Genomic DNA, 25317 nt, shown 5'->3' with positions numbered 1-25317 from the left:
ATGGAATAGAAAATAAGCAAATAGACGAGATTTCTCGTTATAATATATGTGGTTTATTGGATAACTATATGAATTAGTTGGTTACAATATTACCTGAATAAACGCAAACAATTACGGCAGAGATCGCTGGCGGCAGATGTGAACAGGTTGGCTGTTAGAATCCAAGAGACCGGTTGTATTGAAAGCTACAACCGTTGACCCGCAAAATCCTCCGTTTTGGAAGGGGAAGGCACCCGCACATCAACCCCGACATGCATATGCATGAGTGTTGACAAAAAGCACACATACACGTGCATGTACATGCATGCACATGCATGTGGCAGTGATGGTGTGGGTGGTTATAAATTAAAACGAGTATCGAGTATCGATTTGCAGAGTTGCATTGGGGGGATCGCAATCAGATGCGGAAAAGTTAGGCATCCTGCCTAAACATTAATAATTTTCATAATTTTTATAAATTAAATATTAATAATTAATTAGGGGTTAATTATGAATTATTTATTTTATTAAAAATTTTAAAATTATTAATTATTTTCATAGTATTTATATTTTTATTATAAAATGAATTTATGAAAAATTGTTTACGGGAAGATAATTACTATATTTAAATATTTATTTTAAGATGATTTATAAATAAAAATATAATTTCAATTATTAAATATAGTTATCTATTAATATTTAATAATAAGTTTAAAAATTGAAATTAAATTATTTTATTTTGTTAAAAAAAATAATTTTAGATTTTTAAAATTATTGATTATTTTTATTTAATATTTTATTATAAAATTGATTTTTATTAAAAATTTTAAAATTATTAATAATTTTTAATTTTATTTAATATTAATTATAAATTATTAATTTATTTTATTAAAAATTTTAAAATTAATAATTTTCATAATTTTTTATAAATTAAATATTAATAATTAATTAAGGGTTAATTATGAATTATTTATTTTATTAAAAATTTTAAAATTAATAATTTTCATAATTTTTATAAATTAAATATTAATAATTAATTAGGGGTTAATTATGAATTATTTATTTTATTAAAAATTTTAAAGTTATTAATTATTTTCATAGTATTTATATTTTTATTATAAAATGAATTTATGAAAAAATTTTTACGGGAAGCTAAGTACTATATTTAAATATTTATTTTAAGATGATTTATAAATAAAAATATAATTTTAATTATTAAATATAGTTATCTATTAATATTTAATAATAAATTTAAAAATTGAAATTAAATTATTTTATTTTGTTAAAAAAAATAATTTTAGATTTTTAAAATTATTGATTATTTTTATTTAATATTTTATTATAAAATTGATTTTTATTAAAAATTTTAAAATTATTAATTATTTTTAATTTTATTGAATAATTAATTATAAATTATTATTTTATTTTATTAAAAATTTTAAAATTATTAATAATTTTCATAATTTTTATAAATTAAATATTAATAATTAATTAGGGGTTAATTATGAATTATTTATTTTATTAAAAATTTTAAAATTATTAATCATTTTCATAATATTTAAATTTTATAAATATGAGGAATTAAGTGTTAGAATATAAATTTGAAAATAATTTATAAATTAAAATTTAATTTAAATTATTTAATATAGTTATTTATCAATATTAAATATAAATTTTAAAAATTGAAATAAATTATTTTATTTTATTAGAAAAAAAAAAATAGTTTAGATTCTAGAATTATTAATCGTTTTTATTTTATATTTAATTATGAAATTGATTTTTATTAAAAATTTTAAAATTATTAATTATTTTTATAATATATTTTATAAATATAAGGAATAAAGTGTTAGAATATAAAATTGAAAATAATTTATAAATGAAAATTTAATTTAAATTATTGGATATAGTTATCTATTAATATTAAATATAAATTTTAAAAATTGAAATAAATTATTTTATTTTATTAGAAAAAAATAGTTTAGATTCTAGAATTATTAATCGTTTTTATTTTATATTTAATTATGAAATTGGTTTTTATTAAAAATTTTAAAATTATTAATTATTTTTATAATATACTTTATAAATATGAGGAGTTAAGTGTTAGAATATAAAATTGAAAATAATTTATAAAAGAAAATTTAATTTAAATTATTGAATGTAATTATATATTAATATTAAACATAAATTTTAAAAATTTAAATAAATTATTTTATTTTATTAGAAAAAAATAGTTTAGATTCTAGAATTATTAATCGTTTTTATTTTATATTTTATTATGAAATTGATTTTTATTGAAAATTTTAAAATTATTAATTATTTTCATAATGTATATTTTATATTATTAAATGAATTTATGGAAAAATTTTTAGGGGGGTAAATTACTATATTAAATTATTAATTTGATAATTATTAGTTAATTTATAATATTAAAAATTTTAAAATTATTAATAATTTTCATAACTTATATTTTTATTATTAAAATTAATTATTTTTATTATTTGTATTTAATATTTATTATTCATTTTCATATTTTTTATAAATCTATTTATTATATATTATATAAAGTTTTATTTTAGCTTATTTTTTGTTATACATTTATTTTATATGTAAATTTTTGTGTGTATTATTATTTATTTTAATAATTGATAATTTAAATTTTATTCTCAGTAAATAAAAAAAAAAAAAAAAAAAAAAAAAATAGTTTTATTAATCAATTAAAATTGGAATTAGTAATTTTATTTAGTATTGGTTAAATTTGTGCCAGCATCCGCGGTTATACAAATAATGCAAATAAAAATTTTTCGATGAAAGATATAAGTTAAATATATATATATAAATTTATTAAGTGAAATTTTAAATTTATAATAGTTTTTAAATTGATTTTATTTAGTCTTAAAAATTTTATTATTAAACTAGGATTAGATACCCTATTATAAAAAATGTAATTGTTTTTCATTAAGGTAGTATTAGTTATGTTCTTGAAACTTAAAAAATTTGGCGGTATTTTAGTCTATTCATAGGAACCTGTTCTATAATCGATAATCCACGATGTACCTTACTTAAATTAGTTTTCAGTTTATATATCGTCGTTATTAGAATATTTTATTAGAATAATAATTTTCAATAATTTGTATTTAAATTTATATCAGATCAAGGTGTAGCTTATATTTAAGTAGAAATGGGTTACAATAAAATTATTTAAATGAATTTAAATTTTAAATGTTTAAAGAAATTGGATTTGGTAGTAAAATTTTAAAGATAAAAAATTTGACTTTAGCTCTAAAATATGCACATATCGCCCGTCGCTCTTATTCTAAAATAAGATAAGTCGTAACATAGTAGATGTATCGGAAGGTGTATCTAGAATGACAATTTAAAGCTTATAAAGTAAAGTATTTCATTTACATTGAAGAGATTTTTGTGCGAATCAATATAAATTGAATTTAATATTTATTTATTTTATGATTTATTTATTAATATTATTTGTTTAATTTATATTAAAAGTAATTATAAAAATTAGTGTTTTAGTAATTTTTAATGAAAAAATAAATTTAATTATAGTTTATTTGTATTGTGAAAGATTATTGAAATAATTTGAAAAATTTTTATTTTATAAAAAAATTTATTTTTTGTACCTTGTGTATCACGGTTTATTAAATAATTAATAGTAAAAATATTAATCTCGATTTTATAAGAGTTAATAATTTATTAAATTTAATGTATTAAAATTATTTTGAATAAGTTATTAGAAATGAAATGTTATTCGTTTATAAATATATCTAGTTTTTTTTAGAAATAAATTTAATTTAGTAATTTTTGATTTTATTTATTTATTTTGTTAATAAATAAATTTATTAATTATAATATTTTAAGGGATAAGCTTTAAAATAAATTATTATAAATGAAATAAATTAGTTAAAAAATATATGCTTAGAATTAGCAATTATTATTAATTTTGTTAAAAATTATTTTATTTAAATATTATTTATTTATGTTTTAATTTTCTATGAAAAAATTTTTTGTAATTTTATTTGAAAAGAAATAATGATTAAATTAGTATATATATATATATATATATATATATATATATATATAAGTAATTTTTAATGAAAAGTTTATATAAAGAACTCGGCAAATATATTACTCTCCTGTTTAACAAAAACATGTCTTTTTGAGTTAATTTTAAAGTCTGACCTGCCCAATGAAAATTTTTAATGGCCGCAGTAATTTAACTGTGCAAAGGTAGCATAATCATTAGTCTTTTAATTGAAGGCTTGTATGAATGGTTGGATGAAGTATAATCTGTTTCATATAAATTTTTTTAGAATTTTATATTTTAGTAAAAAAGCTAAAATTTTGTTAAAAGACGAGAAGACCCTATAAATCTTTATAGTTTTACAAATTTTTATTTTTTAGATTGATTTTATTTTAATTTTTAAGATTATTTTATTGGGGTGATATTAAAATTTAATTAACTTTTAATTAATTTTTATCATTTATTTATGATTTATTGATCTATTATTAATGATTAAAAGAATAAGTTACTTTAGGGATAACAGCGTAATTTTTTTGGAGAGTTCTTATTGATAAAAAAGTTTGCGACCTCGATGTTGGATTAAGATATAATTTTAGGTGTAGTTGCTTAAATGGTAAGTCTGTTCGACTTTTAAATTCTTACATGATCTGAGTTCAAACCGGTGTAAGCCAGGTTGGTTTCTATCTTTAATATATTATAATATCTTAGTACGAAAGGACCAGTTATTAAAATAATTATATTTTATTTATGTGAATTTTATTAATATAATTTAATTAACTATTTTGGCAGATTAGTGCATTAAATTTAGAATTTATAGATTTAATTTTTAATTACAAATAGTACTTGTTTATTTTTGAATTATTTTTAACTTTAATTTGTGTTTTAGTGAGAGTTGCTTTTTTGACTCTTTTGGAGCGTAAAGTATTAGGATATATTCAAATTCGAAAAGGTCCAAATAAGGTTGGTTTATTAGGAATTCCTCAACCTGTTTGTGATGCAATTAAATTATTTACTAAAGAACAAACTTATCCTTTATTATCGAATTATATTTCTTATTATTTTTCTCCAATTTTTTCTTTATTTCTTTCTTTAATTGTTTGATTTTGTGTGCCTTTATTTGTAAAATTATTTTCTTTTACTTTAGGGTTGTTATTTTTTTTGAGTTGTGCTAGATTAAGTGTTTATAGAATTATAATTGCTGGTTGATCACCAAATTCTAATTATGCTTTATTAGGAGGGTTACGGGCGGTTGCCCAAACAATTTCTTATGAAGTTAGAATAGTTTTAATTTTATTGTCTTTTGTTTTTTTAATTGGAAGATATAATATTTTTCAATTTTTTTATTACCAAAAATATATTTCATTTTTAGTAATTTTTTTACCTCTTAGATTTATTTGATTTTGTATTTGTTTAGCTGAAACTAATCGAACACCCTTTGATTTTGCTGAAGGTGAATCTGAATTAGTTTCTGGATTTAATGTTGAATATAGAAGAGGTGCATTTGCGTTAATTTTTATAGCTGAATATTCTAGAATTTTATTTATGAGAATATTATTTAGAATTTTTTTTTAGGTTGTGATTTATTTAACTTTGTGTTTTATTTAAAATTAATATTTATTTCTTTTGAATTTATTTGAGTACGTGGTACTTTGCCTCGGTTTCGTTATGATAAATTAATATATTTAGCTTGAAAGTGTTTTTTACCAATTTCTTTGAATTATTTATTATTTTTTATTGGGTTTAAGTTGTTGTTGTTAAATTTTATTTAATTAATTTTGTTAAGTAAAGTTAATAGAAAGCATTTTTCTATATTATGTTTTCAAAACATATGCCTATTCAAGCTCATTAACTATTTAGTTAAATTATCTCATCATTTATTAATTATAGGATTTGTAATATAATATAAAAAGTAAATAATTGTTAAAATTTGACCTACAATAATATAAGGAGTTTCTACTGGTCGTGCTCCAATTCATGTTAATAAAATTACTGTGATAATTATAACTCAGAATAAAATTTTATTTATAGGATAAAATTGAATTCCTCGGAAATTTCTTAAGTTATAAAATGGAAGAATTGTTAAAATTGCAATTGATATAATTAGTGCTATAACTCCTCCTAATTTATTAGGGATTGATCGTAAAATTGCATAAGCAAATAAAAAATATCATTCTGGTTGAATATGAATAGGAGTTACTAATGGATTTGCTGGAATAAAATTATCTGGATCTCCTAGTAAATATGGGTGGATTAATGTTAATAATATTAATATTGAAATTATAATAATGAATCCAATAATATCTTTGTAAGAAAAATAAGGATGAAATTGAATTTTATCAATATTTGAATTTAATCCAATAGGATTATTTGATCCTGTTTGGTGTAAGAATAATAAATGAATTATTGTTATAGCTAGTACAATAAAAGGTAAAATAAAATGGAAAGTAAAGAATCGAGTTAATGTAGCATTATCAACTGCAAATCCTCCTCATACTCATTGGATTAAATTTATTCCTAAATAAGGAATTGCTGATAGTAAATTTGTATAACTGTTGCACCTGAAAAAGATATTTGACCTCATGGTAATACATATCCTATAAAAGCTGTTGCTATTACTAAAAATAAAATTAAAATTCCAATTAATCATGTAGGTGTAAACAAATGAGATATATAGTAAATTCCTCGTCCAATATGTAAATAAATACAAATAAAAAAAAAGATGCACCATTAGCATGTAATGTTCGTAGCAATCAACCGTAGTTTACATCTCGACAAAGATGATTTACTCTGTCAAAAGCTAAATTAATAGGGGGACTCATGTAACCGTATAAATGCCTTATAAAGTGTGTAAACGTATAAATTTATCTAGTGCGTAAACGAACTGTCAAATTTTGTATGAAAAATCATTTACACATGTTGTATAAATTTACGCGCACATTTCATTGTGTAAACGCGGTAAACTCAAAGGAATGCAACCTTGCAGACATTACAGCAGGCATTTTCATCAGAAATCTCCAACATTAGCAAGTCATTTACAAGTATATCTTAGTAAAGACGTTTTAGTTTTGATTTTTCACTTAATCGTGGCATTTTTTAATTTGTATAACAATCAAAAAAATGTTGTTCGGCAATAATACAGCCGATAAACAATCAAGTTTATCAAGAGTATTACTAGGTGCGTTCATATAACAGCGTGTGTAAATGGATATAATTTTACACCTTATAAGTTTATATGCTTTCATGAGTCCCCCTAATATTTGCGGTGTAATGTATGGCTAGGAATAACCCTGTTATAATTTGAATAATTAAACATAACCCTAATAATGAACCAAAATTTCATCAAGTTGAGATATTAATAGGTGTTGGTAAATCAATTAAAGCATTATTAGAAATTTTAATTAAAGAATGTTGATTTCGAAAAGGTTTGTTCATTAGTTTATAATTCGTAGTGGTCCATAAAATATATTAGTAATTTTTACTACGGCAATTAATGTAATTAATAAATAGTTTATTAATATAATAGTTATTATATTTGTTGGGTAATTATATAATTTATTAAGTACAATATAATTTTCTTGTATGTATGATTTCATATCATATATTGTTTTTATTTCATTATTTTCTATGTAATTTAATATAAAGGGTTTATCTAAGAAAATTGAAATTATTATTATAATAATGAATATTATAATACATTAAATTGTTATTTTAATTGATAATGAAAATATCTCATTTGATGCTAATGAAGTGATATAAATAAATAATACTAATATTCCTCCTAAAAAAATTAGGAATAAAATATAAGAAAATCAGAATGTTTTATATAGTATTCCTGTTAATATACAAATTTGTAATGTTTGTATAAGTAATATTAGTCCTATAGCTAATGGATGATTTATTTGAATAAAAATTAATCTAGAAATTAATATAGTAATAAAAAAAAAATAATTGAATTATACAAGGAATAGTTTATGAAAATATTAATTTTGGAGATTAATGATAAAGAAGTTTCTTTTTTCTTGAAGTTTTAAAAAAGATTTTTATTTTTGATTTACAAGACCAATGTTTTTATTAAACTATTAAAACTAATGCTAATAATTTTATATTGAATGTTGCCTTTTATTTTATTTTTAATTGTAGTTTTTGGGTTTGTTTCTAATCGTAAACATTTGTTATCAATATTATTGAGATTAGAATATATTGTTTTGAGTTTATTTTTTATATTATTTATATATTTAAATTTGATAGATTATAGATTATTTTTTAGAATTTTGTTTTTAATTTTTAGAGTTTGTGAAGGGGTATTAGGTCTTTCAATTTTAGTTTCATTAATTCGAACTTATGGTAATGATTATTTTCAATCTTTTAATTTATTATAATGTTGAAATTTATTTTTATATTAATTTTTATATTTCCTATTTGTTTCATAAAAAAAATTTTCTATCCTTCACATATACAACTAAGGGCCACTTAAACCCTTTTAAAACCCTCATTACTACCTTTAATTTGATAACCATATCGTACACACACGTTATAGAGTCACCTTTGGTCCACTCCCTTTTAAAATACTCATTAACACCTTTCATTTGATGCCCATATCGTACAAACACATTCTAGAGTTACCCCTGGTCCACCTTTATGGCGATATCTCGAAAAGGCGTCCACCTATAGAACTAAGGCCCATTTCCTTTTAAAATACTCATTAACACCTTTCATTTGATACCCATATCGTACAAACACATTCTAGAGTCACCCCTGGTCCATCTTTAAAATGCTCTTTAATACCTTCCATTTGATACCAATGTCATACAAACACATTCCAGGGTTACCCTAGGTTCATTTTCCTACATGGTGATTTTCCCTTATATTGCCTCCAAAGCTCTCAAGTGAGTATGTAATGTTCGGTTACACCCGAACTTAGCCTTCCTTACTTGTTCATACTAGTATTAAGGTCACTGTCGACTTAGCCATATGTATGACCAATTGCAAGCTTTGTAATTGGTCGCCCTTTGTTGCTAATTTATGTATACACAATTAGGTATGTATATATGTATATACTATATAATTTTAATGCAAAATGTGTGGAATGTTTTGAGACGTGTTCAACAGAACTTTGAAAAGTACCATTAAATTTTTAGCAGTGCGTTTCTAGCAATGCTTCCGCTGTTCACTCATAATGGAAGAATCAATTATTATACAAATCATCAGCCTTAGTTAAGTTTCAACAAATCTCAAGAACTTAATTTATTGGTAATCTTCCAACAAATTTCCGTTCTATACTAAAGTGGCACTTTTTGGACTAAAGTTCAGTTAACAGGTTTTTATACTCAGCTGAGCAGAGCTCATAGAGTATACTAATTTTGTTCGCATAACGGTACCCCATTACGGCATAAACTAATTGAGATAGAATTCCATATATCAAAATGATCTGAAGAAATTCATTTAGCGATGTCCGTCCGTCTGTCCATAAACACCATAACTTGAGTAAATTTTGAGGTATCATAATGAAATTTGGTATGTAAGTTCCTGGGCACTCATCTCAGATCGCTATTTAAATGAACGAAATCGGACTATAACCACGCCCACTTTTTCGATATCGAAAATTTCGAAAAACCGAAAAAGTGCAATTATTCATTACCAAAGACGGATAAAGCGATGAAACTTGGTAGGTGGGTTGACTTTAGTAAAATTTTGGACAATGGGAGTGGCACCGCCCTCTTTAAAAGAAGGTAGTTTAAAATTTGTACAGGCTGTAATTTGGCAGCTGAGTATGTAATGTTCGGTTACACCCGTCTTTACTAGTTTAATTTGAAGATTTTGAAATTTGTTTAAAGAAATTTTATACGATAGGCACAAAGTTAAGAATTTTGCTGTATAGTAATCTAAGCAAGAGCGGGGAGGTGCTGAAGAACTAATCATGGGTAGGGAGTAACTTTTTTCTTTGCAGGTTTATGTACCAAGTGTTATACGAGCTCCAAAGTCTGCACTCTAAAAAAGTTAAAGGATATTTATTTCGAATGTATTCCGGCTTTTTTTATAAACCTGAAATGGTTCTCTAGCCCGAAATCGATAATTACAAATTTTATGATTGTTTTTGTCAAAAGATATTTCGTAAAAAAAGAGAAATGATTCGTGGTATTTTTGCTCAGAACACCTTTTGGCCTTTTGCCGCGTTTACAAAACATTGCCCTGGATGGGTCCTACACCGGTTTGTAGATCAAAATTATATTATATATATATATATAATTATGAAAATATGCAAACTAATCTCACAAACGGTTTAAAAAAAATTAAAATTCGAGAAAATTTTACGAAAACTTCGAACTTTTTATTTATAGTTCTAGTTCAATTATGTGGGTTGCGGGACCTCTCTGAAACTGGCAAGACAACTTTTGCGTGAACGAAAATTAACTGTTGGGTAAATTGCCGTAAATTTGCCGTAATCTTTATATATAAAAATCACGTCTCACATTGTTTGTCCGCAATGGACTCCTAAACTACTGAACCGATTTTGAATTTGTTTTGCACCCCGTATGTAGTTTGATCTAGCTTGAAATATAGGATAGGTTATATCTCAGTTTATAGTCGCAATATTATTTTATCGCAATTTTTTTTATATGTTTATACGTAATAATAAAATGTTACGTATACGCACCGGCACTCATATTTTCAGGTGGGATATGCTTCCGCGTAATTGGTTGGTGTTTAATTAAACAACGTGTTTATTAATAAAAAATATTATAGCGAACAATATCAAGTATAGCACATCACCAGGCCTGACGAGAGGGGGGGAGGGGTAATAGGGGGAATTACCCCGGGCCCGCGATTTAGAGGTACTAAGACATGCGACTCGATATTTTCTAAGTATGGTCCCGGACATTTTTTTTTTTTGTATCACGGACAATTACGGAAATTTACCCAATAGTTACTTTTTTTCCACCTAAAAGTTGTCTTGTCAAACTTCAGCGAGGTGTTTTGGAGCCCAATCAAAGTGCAAGCTAGTTGGTTAGTTACTCGGTCCACAGGCTGGTAAATAGAGGCACCCGGCAAGGAGTTGTTCTCTCTCCACTACTTTGGGTGGTGACAGTAAACCGAGTTCTACAACTCATGGAAGTGGATGGCCAAAAGGTGATTGCCTAAGTGGCAATATTTATGTTATTATGCAGGGAAAACTTCCCCAAACTCATTGCAATCTAATGGAGACTGTTTTATTAAAAAGGTGTAACTAGGCAAGAAGCTCGGGACTAGGGGTCAATCCGAATGGTATACCACCTAAGGTTCACGGCGAAAGCTTGATTTTTAGCGATAGAGTCAAGTATCTGAGCATCATTCTAGACAGAAAACTACTCCGGAGTGATAATATAGCGGATCGGGTAAAGAAAGCAAAAACTACGTTGGTCTCCTATAGAGCAATTGGTGCTAGGTAGGTTTTTCTCCAAAAGTAGTACATTGGATCTAACCAGCCATTGTACGCTCAATTCAACCTTCTGGTGTTCTGGATTGGTGGCCGGCGCTCACAAAGGCCACGAACCTCAATGGCTTACAAAAATACCAGAGGAGTCGGAAGCTCTGTATGAGCTCTTGTCTCCAATCCGACAGATGTACTCAACGCTATTCTGCTAAATAGAGAAACTGGCAGTTCGAAGAAGTGAAATAAATAAAAGTATTTTTATAGTGTTCTGTCTCGTTGTCGAACGGAATTGATTTTTATTTAACAAAATACAAATTTATTTGACGATAACAGTTTTTTGAATCAAAAAATATTTTTGGCCAACGTTTTTAGCGGACATTTTTGGGTGAGACATGAAAATTTTACAAACAAATAAAAATTTTTTTAGTAGATCATGAAAAAACCTTAAAAATCAAAGTCGAAAAAAAGTAAAAAAAAAATGAAATTTCGCAGGCTCGAGTATTTTTTTTTGGGTATGCGTAGTGGAACTTTTTTCCTGAACATCGAAAAATCGATGGCGCGATATCGGTTAACGTTCGTCCATACAAATCGACCCACCCTAATACTCATCCCAATCGTCTTTGTCACTGGATATGTAAGAACGTACATATTCATTAAATGTTCTGTGTTTGCGTTCAACAGTGCCTAAAGTTTGATGATGGTAAGGTGTTGAGGTTTTATGATCAATTTTGAGAAAACTGCACAATTCCTCAAATAAACTATTCGTGTATTCGGTTTTCATATCCGTTATAATTGTTTTCATACAACCATAAAGCAGAATGAAATGCTCAAATACAGCTTTAGCAACTGCAACTGCATGTTTGCTCTGAACTGGCACTGCAACTAAGTATTTAGTTAGATCACATACAATAGTAGCGGCACATTAATTTCCGTATATCGATTTCAGTAATGGTCCGATTGTATCGATTTATACTATGTCAAATTCTGTCGGAGGTGTCTCCGTTATGATTATTGGCTCTTTTATGTGTTTATTGGTTTTATTTTTCTTATAGTGGATGCAATTTTTTATATACTTTCTTATATAATTTTTGATATTTTTCCAGCTATATTTTTGTTTGATCTTGTTTGTCATGCGATTTATTCCTGGGTGGCCACCAAAAACAGGATCGTTATGATATTTATGAAGAATTTCTTTAATTTTGTCGACATTTGTCACATGCATAACTTCTGGGGTTAATGCAATTGTTAAATTTTGAAGAACTTGGGTACCTATTTCCTTAAATTACCCCCTGCAGTATAGTTATTTTTAAACAATTTGTCTCCTAAGGACAACTGCAATTTTACAAGTCCTAAATTGCCGGCTTCTTTCGTAAGCTCGGTAAAGAATTGTCCTAAGTCAATTTTATCCTCAACAATTAGGTTGCTTGCATCTGTTGTGCTACAAATTTTCTTTCCTTTTTTGAAAAATAATTGAAAACAAGCTCAACACTTCAAATTTATTAAGCGCGTCGTATATTATGGGGTTCTCATTGTGACTTTTAGTTTCTTCATTTCTATTATTGTTACTGGCTGGTTTTCTAGTTTCCGATCTTGTGGTAACTTTTAGTATTTTGCACGCTTCCATGCTTCCACTGACACTTCTTTAAGACTTTTGGTGTTGATTCGCGATAATGCGTCTGCTATCTAATTTTCTTTTCCAGCTATGTGCTCCACTTCAAAGTCAAAGTCTTCCAAATCTAATCTAACTCGTGTTAAATTTGATGAAGGACTCTTCATCGAGAAAAGGTACATATGTTAAAGGTCGATGGTCGGTTTTAATTAAAAATGTTCTGCCATAAATGTATGATCTGAAATAAGTTATGGCCCAATGGACTGTAGCTAATTTTTTTTCCATTGTTGCTTAATTAATTTCACCCTTTGTGAATGATCTTGACGCATAGGCAATTTGTAATTGTTTGCCTTCATATTCTTGACTAAGAACTGCGCCACTGGCATCTGTTATATAAAATTCTTTGTTGAAATCTGGATATTGTAAAATAAATGGGCTAATGAATGACGTATGATCTGAAATAGACAAAAGCTTTTTGAAATTCTTCTGTCCAATCAAAAATTCTTTTTACAAAGTCTAGTTAATACTCTTGAGCGTTCTGCGAAATTTGGTACGAATCTTCGATAATAATTACAGAAAGTTACAAACCATTTAACTTCGTTGGCTGTTTTTTTAGTTGGATAATTTTGAACTATTTCGAATTTACTTGGGTCTGGTAGAATTCCATTTGTTGGGATGTAGTTTAAATAAAATTTTCTACAAGTTGAAAATACGTCTCGTAAATTTTTCATCATGTGTTTTCGGAACACCCTTATACTACTAAGTCATACATATATAAATATGCTTGTGAAGGTTTAAGACCTGCGAATGCTAAAGTCATCATTATTTGAAATGAATTAGGGGTTACCTTCAATCCATATAGTAATCTTTTAAATCCGTATGTGCCCTCTTCTGCTGTAAATGATGTTATATCATTAGAGTCTGTGTCTAATTCTATTTGATGAAAACCTGATATAAGGTCCAAACATGAAAAATATTTTGCTCCTCCTAACTGATCTAAAATGTCGTCAATTCTTGGAAGTGGAAATTTACCTGAAGCTAGTTTTTTGTTTTCCTGTCTATAATCAATGACTAATCTCCATTTTTTCTTTATTAAGTACTTGGTAATGACTTCTTGGGTACTAATAGAATTGGGCTATTGTATTCTGATGGAGATAGTTCTATTATATCATCTTCGATTAGTTTATTTACTTCTTTGCTCGTTTCGCCTTTATGTGCTTGAGATAATCTGTAATTTTGTATGTAGACTGGGGTATCATCTTTCATATCGTCGTGGCACATTGTATGACAAATTCGTTGATATGGCTAAACAATTTTTACAATTAAAAAAAAAAAAATAAGAACAGCCCATATTCGTATGTTCGGTCATTCGGGTATACGTGCCTGGTATTCTTAAAAAAAAATTATATCGATGAAGAATTTTTAATAGCTTAATACCCGAAAAAATAGGTGTCTAATTGAAGGCAAACCGGTTTATTCGAAGCTGTTGCCTCTTCCCGAATCAAAACTAAAATACTTGGAAAAATTGTGTGAGAAACTGGTTATACCAAAATAATATCATTCTTTTTATAAAAATCTTGAGGGCAACGTTTTTCCCGAACCCAACATTTCAGAAGATTTTGATTCTGATGAGAATAAGGACTAGTTCTATGTTTGCAATAATATCTTAAATAAAAACACATTACTATATATGAAATTGAATTGAATGGCCCGTAATCATAGTCGAAATAAAATAGAGTTTTATTGGTTTAAACATGGTTCTAAATTAAATATCATTTTAAGTCTGTTATAGTCCACTTAAACACTATTTTATCTCTAAAAAAGTATTTGAAATTTAAAATGACATGAGCCCGAGTTTAATTTTTTAAAATAGGGTTTAAGTTGGTGGTCTGCTGTCAAAAGTTGCGAGAAGTTAAACAATTTCCTATATAAACGCGATGAACTAGTGAAAAAAAGGCTTCCCCGACAAGCCAGTATATGTCAGGAACTAATTTATTATACCTAGAATGCGTCTTAATATATTTGTGTCGAAAATTACACAATCTTAAAATCTGCGATGGTTACTTGGCTCCACATATGCGAAACCTTTAATTAAGACTATTCCGCGTTCAAAGATATTTGTGAGTTTTGATATTTTAGTATCTTTTGAGCAAAAAGTGGCATCCTATACTGATTTTGGCATTAAATTTAGAAATATATATTCAATGGAAGGAATTATTTACCACAGGCGTCGATTTTTAACACATGTCAACAAATTTCGGGAGAGGTGTCAAATGACGCGTTTTAATTTCGCAAGCAATAATCCGAAGGCGGCAGAGTAATACTTGTACTCTGTCAAGATATTTTTGCAAAAAAAAAAATAAAGTTTAAGACTTTCATGTGGTTGGTGTAATTTTGGTGATATTGTTGTACACAAAAAAAAATTAACTTAAAAGGTGTTTTGCGCTGATACAATTTTCACCAGCTTCGCAGCCGTTTCAGGCTAATTATTCGGTTTTTTGTGAATATCTATTAATAAAAGAACAATTTCTTATTTCCGACTTCTAATTATTGAATTACATTACAGAATTCTTGAGTTCAATTCTGCTGGCATATCCTTTTGTATCTTCTATTCCCCTTTACATTTGCCAATACCTCTTAAAAGAAATCGTGAAATAAAACACGGAATACAACAAGAATTAGCAACAAAAATTTTAAGAACTGCTTGGTACGGGCGCTACTGAACTACTTCCCCTTTATCACCCTCTTAGTCTATATCATGATCGACTTGAGTTCAGTGATTTTCTAATGTAAAAGGGACTTACACTTTGCAGGTCCATGTACAATGGCTAAACATTCTAGGTCACTTCTTTCCTATGGAAAACTATTCTAAACGTTTATTTATGCTGACTTTGCTAAGACAAACCTAAATTTGATCTAACGTGATTATCATTGAATGTCCTCATACTTATTATTATCGAGGTTAGAGATATCCCTATTCGGTTTCGGGTACATTAAATTAAACGGCTTTAACGGTTAGGGCCCCCTAACATTTAAGGTTTGCATCATTTTGGCCGTCACATCTGTCTTAATGAAAACAACTTTTCTTTACAACATCCTTACAAACTATATAAACTATTCAACATGAATGCTTTGCTTTAAGGAGCACAAATCCGCATTAGCTACTTATTCGTTTATGTTGCGAGATTTAAATAATTTTTTAAGAACGAAATTAAGTAAATTTTCTTTAAATAAGTACGTTTATGTTCAATTAAAAGATTGTGCACTCCATTTTAAATTGACGGCTGATAAAAAACAGCGAATTTTTACAAAACGCTTGCTAATGACTTTTAAATATAATTGAATGATAATTATCCGCCATCGGATTATTATTCAAACGCGTTTTGAGGTACTCCTTTGACAATTTTTGTGGTATTTTAAGAGTTTTTGTCAAGTAAAAAATTATAATTTTTTATACGTGGAGTCAAGTAACCACGGTTGTAAGGAACAGGGTGAACTTTTAAAGTTTCTAAAAAATTTCTTCATAGCGCCAATCTATACCCTTTTTTCATGCGGATACCCTTACCATGCTTATTTTAGCTGAAACTGTGTTTAATATGTCTATGACAGACCAAAATTTTAAATTCCAGTTTTAATTTAGGCAAGATTTTAACTAAAGAGTATTTTAGTCAGCGACTATGATTACGGGCCAATGTGTAACTTTTTTCATTTACATACATACTTTCGATAAGACAAAGCTGCGGATGTTTTCCCAAGTACTGTGATGCTCCGAATCCCATACCGCCAACGGAATTGGCCTGGCGGGTCCTGGCTTGGCCATAACGTTATTTAAAAATCAATCTGTAAGGATTTTTTTATGTCTTTTGAGGTTAAGGCCATACCATGACCAGTTGGGCCAATTCTTATAGCTTATTCGGATTAAGCGCATCAAAATGCATAGAAAGCATGGGCAGATTAACCTGAGCGCATCAAGATGCATAGAAAGCATGGGCAGATTAACCTGATCCGACTACTTTTAATTTTTTTGTATAGATATGTTAACATAAAATATATCAGATTTTAAAATTTTTGTTGTGCCAGAAAAATGAATATGCTAAATCTCGGAGAATAGAAGGGATGCGATCAGAACAATTATCTCAGTTAAAAGAGCATAGTGTGAGTCTATATAAGTACATTTTTACACTAGAAACTAATTCTTCTAATTTTGAGAGAGCAATAAACTTTAAAACTCGATTTCCCAACATTTTCATTTTGGCACATTCACGATTCTGGCAAGCGGGCGACGATATGTATTTTTTGTTTATACAAATTATTAGAAGATATTCATTCTGTTTCTAGCGCAAATATGTCTATAAATTCTGAGCATAATGAGGTTAATTGAGAGCTGACAAATTTTGGAAAATGCTTGGCCAATCTTTCTATTTTTTTCTGTATTATTATTATTTTTATTATCTGTAGGCTCTTGAATTAATATGTGGTTATCTAAATTTTCTGTTTTAATATTGTAATTTTGAATGGTTGCGTTTTTATCTGTAGTATTGATGATTCTAACAAGAGTTTGATTTTTATTTGTAATTGTATTTGCAATAAAGATAACTTCGGCCAATTTTTGATGAGGAATAAAAAGATTTTGATCTTTAGTATTTACGTTAATTTGTCCAATTACTTCGGATGTAGCGGGAATTGTGATTGTGTTGATAGCTGATCTATTTGTCATAGGAATTATTATATTTTCTGAGAAATCATAAGGTCTTAGAATTAATCTGTCTCCTGTTTTACCATAGTCTAAAATGCAATTATATTTCTTTATAAAATCTAGTCCAAAAAGTCCGTCACATGAGATTGGGAAATTATCTTCTACTATGTGAAATTTGTGTTTGATTAAGAGATCATCTCCTTTGAAATCTGTTGTGACCGTACCTAGTATGCTTGTTATTCCTTGAGAAATGCCTTTTAAATCAGTTATTTGTGAGGTATTAATTGTGATATTGATATCAATTTGGTTCTTTTTAATAATAGACATATCTGCTCCTGTATCTATTAAGAGAGTTGAGATTGAGTTGTTTAGAGATGTTTTGGTAGATATGTAAGTATTTAAGTGTAGGTTAAGTACACGCACTTTTCTGCTGTTTGCTGTTGAAGTGGAGTTTGCTGGTTTTTCTGGTGGGTTCATTATGTACATTGCGAGTGTTGTTTTGCGTGTGATTAAAGTTTCTGTTTCGGTTTTGGGCTAGTGATCCCCTCTGGGAGTTGTTATTTTGTCTAAAATTGTTGTTATATAGTGGCTATGGTCTAAATCTTCTACCCCGATAACCTCCGTAGCTGTTATTTCGGTAACCTCCACGGAAATTACCACGGTATTGATTTTGTTGCCGTATGCTAAAAATGAAATTTGAGGTGCCTGTTATTTCTGTACAACTATTTGTAAATTTAGAAATTGCATGTATAGAATATCTGTTTGCCAAGTCTGGGCTTAATCCATCAGATATGTAAGCTCCTTCTTGTGATTTTCTAATTTTTTCTATTTCTGCAGTATATTGATTGACAGTTTTACTACGTTGTATGTTAAGGAGTTTTTCTGTCAAAACTTCTACTTCTACCTTTTAGCTTGGTTTTAATCATTGTTATTGCTACATCTTCGTGATTATCTTTGATTTGTTCAAGGATATCAAGAGCATCTAAGAAACTTTGCAAATTATCTGGCTTACCATCAAACTCGGGTAGCACTGATGAAGCTGTCTTAATGAATTCTACTACTGTTTGTGTCATTTTGATTTTGACTTTTGCGTTTGGCAATTTACCTATTTCAATTGGTTTATGTTATTCAATTAATGGAGTCTGACTAGAAGATGGTTATCGGCAACGGACCTTGCTTTAACACTATAGGGGTTTGAGGAACCTCTTCAGTGAATTTTGGGATGTTTTCGTTTTTGATTTTATTTTCTAATTCTTTGCAGATTTTATGCCATTTTTTGAAGATGGCATCGAATTCTTCTTTTGTTATTTCTGTCATTAATAATAAAAAAATTTCTTAGTTTACCCCAATAATTTTATTTAATCTACCTGAGCATTTTGATTTGTTCACTTAGTAGTTGGTTAGAATTAGTTACTGGTAATTTCATTTTTTTTATATATGTATATATTTTTTTTGAAAGTCATGTCTGTTAAATGTACCCTAAGCAGAAAAATTTCTGCTGCTTGGTGGGCAACCGTTAGGTTGCCATAGTGAAGCTAGGTTATACTTATACTTATTTTTTCTGGCAGTCAAAGTGTTGATTTATTGCTGCCAGTCGTGTTCATTATGTGTTGCCAACTCCTTGCTGCCGTCCATTAACCATTTATCACCATGCGCACAAACTCTTTATAATTAACATTGCGTAGACCCTCAATGAAGTCATCAGCTGTAACACCTGAGCGTGTTTACGAAATTGCTTGATAAATAGGTAAAAATACTTCAAAACTAATGGTTCATCGGTTTAAGTTGATGTGTGCATTTCCTTACATCCGATTCGGTAGGATTTTGACCGATTGCACGCAAACATTCACCAACTTTACTCAATTTAATATTACCCTCACCACGGTTGTCAAAGAGATTGAAGGCTTCTTGGAATTCGACCAATTGATTTATTATTAATCCTGCTTACGGTTTTAGCAGTAAGCTTTTTTTCCAGGCAGGATCGCCATGAAATAAATAAAATTATTTTTTGTAGTGTTCTGTTTCGTTGTCGAACCGGATAGATTTTATTTGACAAAAATTGATTCTTTTATACAAATATTTCCTATTTACTAGAATACCTATTTACACTAATACTTACAAACTAAATGTACATATATTCATATATGCAAGTCAGCATACCGGGTCAATATACAAGCCAACGAACTATTTATATACACACATTCATATGTATATATATGTATGCACTCAGTTCGTTGGGCAATGCAACTATTTGACAAACGTAAACAAATATGAATCAGAATCAAGAATGCATAAATACATAAATTAATATTGCACTCAAGTGGATTGCACGTTTTATTTTGGGCAATGCTATTAGGCTACATGTATGTACATATGTATGTAAGTAGAAGACATCTGAATGTAGTGTAAGCAGAATGAAAGCGGTGCTGTAAATCACCTGGCACTTGTGCCTAAAAAGAGGAAAAGGGGGATAATTATCTCGGACAGCTAGGCTGTCTTGTATGCATGTGTCGACCACTGAATGTCGCGAATCTTTCAGTGAGAGGACCCAGTACTTTATAATTATCCTTGTATGGGTACCTAGTCTCAGGGATATTGAAGACAATTGTATAGCTGATAAGCTGGCTTCCCCATGACCATGGAGTCAGGGTTGAGTTATTTTGAAATGAAACAAATCAAAATAAAAAATAAAAAATTATTCATCATTTTAAATTTTTTAATTGATGAATAAAAATTTATTTTTTATTCAAGCATTTCTTGAATAATGAATAACATTTTCTCGTTATTCAAAATATTCTAATTGATGATAACCGCTCATTCTTATTTTTACAAAATTTGAATAAAGAGTTGAGTTATTATTCCTTATTTACAAAATATGGAATAACAATAAAATTTTAGTTTTTATTCAGTTATCCAAAAATAAAAAAATAAACCATCGAGATGCCCTGAAAATATACTCATACGCGTAACCAGTTCGCGTGTAGTTCTGAAGCTTCTTAGGGTAATATTGAGATGATTTTGGGGAGTATTCGTGGGGTTTTTTGGGGGCGGTTGGGGGGTAATTTCTGGGACAGCCTGCGGATCCTCCCGGGGCCTATTGGGGTCCATTCCAGGGGCCCCCTCGCGATCCTTCTAGCGTTTTGGGGTCATTTCGGGATGACTTTTCCGACTCCCTCGAGGTCTTTTGGAGGTCATTTTGGCATGGTTTAGGGGAGTACCACGAGGTCTTCTCGGGGTCATTCCGTGATCTTTTTGGGACTCCCTCGGGGTCATTTGGGGGTCATTCGTAGGTCATTTCGGGATGGTTTTAGGGACTCCCTCGGGGTCCCGGAATGACCTACGAATGACCCCCAAATGACCCCGAGGGAGTCCCCAAAACCATCCCGAAATGACCCCGAGGGAGTCCCCAAAACCGTCCCGGAATGACCCCGAAATGAGCCCGAGGGAGCCGCCAAAATCATCCCGAAATGACCCCGAGGGAGTCCCCAAAACCATCCCGAAATGACCCCGAGGGAGTCCCCAAAAAGATCCCCGAATAACCTACGAATGACCCCCAAATGACCCCGAGGGAGTCCCCAAAACCATCCCGAAATGACCCCGAGGGAGTCCCCAAAAAGATCCCGGAATGACCTACGAATGACCCCCAAATGACCCCGAGGGAGTCCCCAAAACCATCCCGAAATGACCCCGAGGGAGTCCCAAAAACCATCCCGGAATGACCCCGAAATGACCCCGAGGGAGTCCCCAAAACCATCCCGAAATGACCCGAGGGAGTCCCCAAAACCGTCCCGGAATGACCCCGAAATGAGCCCGAGGGAGTCGCCAAAATCATCCCGAAATGACCCCGAGGGAGTCCCCAAAACCATCCCGAAATGACCCCGAGGGAGTCCCCAAAAAGATCCCCGAATAACCTACGAATGACCCCGAAATGACCCCGGGGGAGTCCCCAAAACCATCCCGAAATGAACCCGAGGAAGTCCCCAAAATCATCCCGGAATGACCCCCAAATGACCCCGAGGGAGTCTCAAAAAGATCACGGAATGACCCCGGGAGGACCCCGTGGTACTCCCCTAAACCATGCCAAAATGACCTCCAAAAGACCTCGAGGGAGTCGCAAAAGTCATCCCGAAATGACCCCAAAACCCTAGAAGGATCGCGAGGGGGCCCCTGGAATGGACCCCAATAGGCCCCGGGAGGATCCGCAGGGTGTCCCAGAAATTACCCCCAACCGCCCCCAAAAAACCTAACGAATACTCCCCAAAATCATCTCAATATTACCCTAAGAAGCTTCAGAACTACACACGAACTGGTTACGCATATGGGTATATTTTCAGGGCATCTCGATGGTTTATTTTTTTATTTTTGGATAACTGAATAAAAACTAAAATTTTATTGTTATTTCATATTTTGTAAATAAGGAATAATAACTCTTTATTCAAATTTTGCAAAAATAAGAATGAGCGGTTATCATCAATCAGAATATTTTGAATAACGAGAAAATGATATTCATTATTCAAGAAATGCTTGAATAAAAAATAACATGTTATTCATCACTCAAGTTTTCTTGAATAATGAATAAAAATTTATTTATATTTTTTCGTCAATGGTTATTCAAATTTGTTGATAACGCCCATCCCTGCATGGAGTATGATGACGAAGTCTCCAGCAATACGCAAGATACGTGAATCACTAAACTGTTGAATAAATAACTCCAATATTGAATAATGGCTGGCTTAATACCCAAACTGATAGCTTAAATGAAACTGACTTTCAAAATAATACTGCTATGGCTCGCTAGATAGCGTTTTAATCGAAACTGCTTGATAGCTCAAATCAAACTGAATTCCAGCGCCTCTACATTTGCTGCCTTTTAACTCTCTGATTTCAATGTTCGCATCTTCTAGGCGCTTCCAGAATCTACTAGTTGCCATCAGCTCTCAAACTTCTCTGTTGTAACTACAATTGCACGATTTTATAGCTTCTCTCATTGCATACTTTCAGGAGTATCTCAGATATATGCATGTGTTTGTGCATTGATTCTCCGCTGCTCGTATACGTACATGGTACATATGTGTAGACGCAATTATTGTTTCGTTTATGTAGATACATAATGATTGATCTATGGATGTGCATGATATCACTGTTTAGCATCGGCTTAGAGATAGCAGCGCCCCTTAGTTTTGCTAATATTCGTAACACTGTCCTCCACCTAAGTCTGATCGTCCCGATTAGACAAATCTGCCGATCTAAACGTTGCCAGCCTTTCCAAATGGACCACTTTCATTTTGGTTCGTGGTTTACCGATGGTTTGTATGCGGTACACTACATCGTTCATCCGTTTTACAACTTTGTATGGGCCTTCCCAATTACACTGCAATTTCGGGGACAAACCTTTTTACATTGTGGGTTGTATAACAGCACCAAATCTCCTTCCTGAAAACATTCCGAATTAATTGCTTTACCGTATTTGGCTTTGATATTGTCACTCATAATCTTTGTTTGTTGCCTTATGAGATCATGTATTTCTCTTAGCTCTTCTTCCAAATCACCAGTGGATTTCTTGGCATTTCTCTCCGTATTGGCATCTATCCCAAACTTCAAATCAGATGGCAGTCTAAGGTCATTGCCAAAAATTACTTTTGCAGGGGTTTGGCCCGTTGTCTCATGCACTGTTGATCGGTAAGCCATCAAGAATAATGGTATGCGGGTATCCCACTCTTTATGGTACTTGTTTACTACTTTCCTTAAGTGCTCCTCCAATGTTCTATTGAATCGTTCTACCATACCATCGGATTGAGGATCCAATGCAGTTGTCCGTGTTTTTCGAATGCCCAGTGATTTACACATTTCCTGGAACACAGCTGATTCGAAATTCCTGCCTTGGTCAGAATGTAACTCCATTGGTACACCATACCTTGTAACCCAATTGTTTATAAACACTTCTGCTACCGTTTCCGCTTCTTGATTTGAGATTGGGTATACCTCTGGCCATTTGCTGAAATAATCCATAACTACCAGTGCATATTTTTTTCCGCCGTTGCTAGTAGGAAATGGACCGGCGACATCCATAGCGATCCTTTCAAATGGCGCACCTGAGTTATATTGCTTCATCTGGCCATGACTTCGGGTTCTGGGCCCTTTCGCTCTGCTGCAAACCTCGCAGTTCGCAATCCACTCAGTGCCCGACTGACGGCTACCAACCCAATAGAATCTCTGTTTAATCTTCTCGAGCGTCTTCGTGATTCCAAGATGACCTCCGCTTGGACCATTATGCAGCTCGCTGAGCACGTCAGGAATCCTCTTCCTGGGACAACTATCAGTTTCTTCTTGCATTTACCATCCTCACTCTCCCATACTCGATGAAGGCAACCGGATATCAATTTTAAACTGTTCCACTGTGCCCAATATGACTTCGCAATGGGACTCTCTGCTGACATCTCTTCTCTGTTTGGTCTTTCGTTTCGTTCGAGCCCTTACATAACACGTGACAGATCTGTATCTTCTAGCTGACACTTTCTTAGCTGTTCCTTGTCCCATTCATCTGTACATGTTATAGTCATTAGCCGGACATCTATTATGTCTTCTTTAGCCTCGGATTTTGAACAGTGCTTGCATTCCAAACTACATGGTCTTCGTGACATTGCATCGGCATTTCCATGGGTACTACCTTTTCGATGGTCAATGGAAAAGCCATAGCTTTGTAGACGCTCGATCCACCGTTCCAATTGTCCTTCCGGATTACGGGACTGCAGAAGCCATTTTAAAGCTGCGTGATCTGTCCTGACACGGAATCGCTGGCCGTAGAGGTATTTGTGAAAATGTTTAATGCACTCTACCAATGCCAACAGCTCTCTCCGCGTAACGCAGTAGTTCCTCTCTGGTTTTCCAATCGAATGGCTGTAATATGCAACGACCTTCTCCTGTCCATCGACTAGTTGTGATAAAACGCCTCCTATAGCATATCCACTCACATCTGTATTTAGAATAAATGTTGCTCCTGGAATCGGATATGCTAACATTGGGGCAGTGCACAAACGCTCCTTCAATGTTTGGAAAGCCACTTCTTGCTCCTTCTTCCATTCAAAAGCTTTATTTTTTCTTGTAAGCTCATGGAGGCTATGGGCTACGCTGGAAAAATTTGGTACAAATCGGCGGTAATATGTGCACAGCCCAAGGAAACTTTTTAATTCATGTAGCTTCTGTGGTCTTGGCCAATCCTTTACAGCCTCTATCTTTTCGTTCGCAGTGCAGATGCCCTCTGTCGTTACCTTGTGACCCAAATAATTTACTTCCTTTTTAAACAGCGCACACTTTTAGGGACTTAACTTCAGACCAGCGCCAGCTATTCTCTGGATAACTTCCTCCAAGTTCTTAAGATGTTCATCAAAATTCTTGCCCAATACGATGATGTCGTCCAGGTACACCAAGCATGTTTTCCAATATAGTCCTTTCAGTACCTGGTCCATGAGTCTCTCAAAAGTAGCTGGTGCATTACAAAGTCCAAAAGGCATCACTGTAAATTGCCAAAGACCATCACCGACACTGAAGGCTGTTTTCTCTTTATCTTCCTCCTTCGCCTCAACTTG

The 25317-nt window shown here is 30.8% G+C and overlaps 1 protein-coding gene and 1 long non-coding RNA gene across 15 annotated transcripts in view; one reads left to right on the top strand and one right to left on the bottom strand.

Moving 5' to 3' along the window:
- The window catches only part of Rab3-GEF (Rab3 GDP-GTP exchange factor), a 304714-nt gene that overhangs the window by 126212 nt on the left and 153185 nt on the right, over positions 1–25317 (top strand). The window lies entirely within an intron of this gene.
- Positions 19063–19754, bottom strand: LOC137247955 (uncharacterized). Its single transcript, XR_010951958.1, has 2 exons — positions 19538–19754; positions 19063–19466 (listed from the first exon to the last, which is right to left on the bottom strand). It is a non-coding gene; the product is annotated as an uncharacterized lncRNA (long non-coding RNA).

The sequence above is a fragment of the Eurosta solidaginis genome, chromosome 4, assembly GCF_040869045.1.
Source record: "Eurosta solidaginis isolate ZX-2024a chromosome 4, ASM4086904v1, whole genome shotgun sequence".
Lineage (NCBI taxonomy): Eukaryota > Metazoa > Arthropoda > Insecta > Diptera > Tephritidae > Eurosta > Eurosta solidaginis.
Note: the sequence above shows the minus strand (reverse complement) of the source record. Positions and strands in the feature narration are given on the sequence as shown.